Here is a 1,361-nt window from a genome sequence, read left to right on the forward strand (position 1 = left end):
TCCCGGCCAAGAGACTGTGGCCACGGGAAGCAGAGGAGGCCGAGTGGGGCTGAAGAAGCATGGTCGGTGGGAAAGCGTATATCGCTGTTTACCAGTTGTTTTGTCTCCTGCTGGTAGCTCCATGAAGCTGCTTTCTCGTACACCCTATTTGCTGGTCTCTGATATGTGCCCAAGATGGCGGATCCATGCTGCATTAGCTGATAGGGGACCTCTGCATGTATGTCTCCTCGCTGTCTGTTCTCTGTCAGTTTCTTATTCCATTTGTTGCTTGGCTGAGTTCTTTATCTCTTCGTTTGATGTTCAGGATTTCAGGATTGCTGTTTTCTCTGTTTGGCTTAGTTTTCTGGATCTTTGCTGTGGAGGGATGGCGTGGTTCTTCTGCCTAGGGCACCATGTTGCCGAAAGTCCCCTGGCATACTTTCTTATATTCAACATACTATAAATAAGAAATACTCTGAATTCTAAAGTAAATGTGGTTGATGGGATCACAAGAAAAATAATACCATATCCCAGGAGCAAAACAAAATATCAAACTAAATTTAATTATAATTTAAATAATTGTAATATTTTACAACATGAGGCTAATACACGTAAGTCCACGTAAAAATAAGGAATTATGAAAGTATTGCTTTTTGCTACTATAATTTGCAATCATTCTCTGATACATATAAATACCTGATTAATATTTCCATGTCTTTCAAGAAGCTCAATATATGTTCTGAAGAAAAGTAAATGAATTGGTAAGGTTCAACATCCAAATTTCTTTACCTCAAAAGCAAGATTCTTTGTAATTAAGTCATAACCAAAGATGTTTATTTTGTTCCACCCTCCCTTGCCTGATGATAGTCCAAAGACTATTGAGATAAATGCCAATCATTTTCATATGCTGCAGAATTAACAGATTAATGAAATTTTCAAATTCCATAAGGTCCTTTTGATTTCAAATTTTCTTGAAGCTTTTACCTCTCTTTAATGAGAATAAAGTTGCAAATGTGCTCAGACATGGTCAAAGACTTTAGGAAAATACAGTCCATTTGCTAACTACATATTCAATTCACTCATATATTTCTAGATTAGATTGAATACATGGAGATTTTAACTGGTTAATATCCTTATCCAGGAAAGAAACAATCAGAGCAAAGATATTTCTAGTTTATTCAAAGAGCAACTTCACAGACCAGGCTATACTAATTCTTAGAGATGTCCCTCTTTCAAAAGAAAGCCTAAAAAACAGTAAATCAAGTGTATGGATAGCTTACTATCTGGGGTAAAGTGCAATTTGATATACAATTTGGATTACAGATAATGGGGTCTAGAATTCAAGCATGAAATATTTAAAGGATGAGAAGCAAGAATAGAAA

At 36.1% G+C, this 1,361-nt stretch overlaps 1 protein-coding gene across 1 annotated transcript in view; it reads right to left on the reverse strand.

Annotated features, from left to right (window-relative positions):
- LOC101357705 (ankyrin repeat and sterile alpha motif domain-containing protein 1B) overlaps positions 1 to 1,361 on the reverse strand; it is a gene marked incomplete at its 3' end in the record, with an annotated part of 440,450 nt that overhangs the window by 259,631 nt on the left and 179,458 nt on the right. The gene's annotated exons all lie outside the window — the stretch shown is intronic.

This window comes from Trichechus manatus, unplaced genomic scaffold, assembly GCF_000243295.1.
Source record: "Trichechus manatus latirostris isolate Lorelei unplaced genomic scaffold, TriManLat1.0 scaffold00027, whole genome shotgun sequence".
In the NCBI taxonomy this organism is placed as follows: Eukaryota; Metazoa; Chordata; class Mammalia; order Sirenia; family Trichechidae; genus Trichechus; species Trichechus manatus.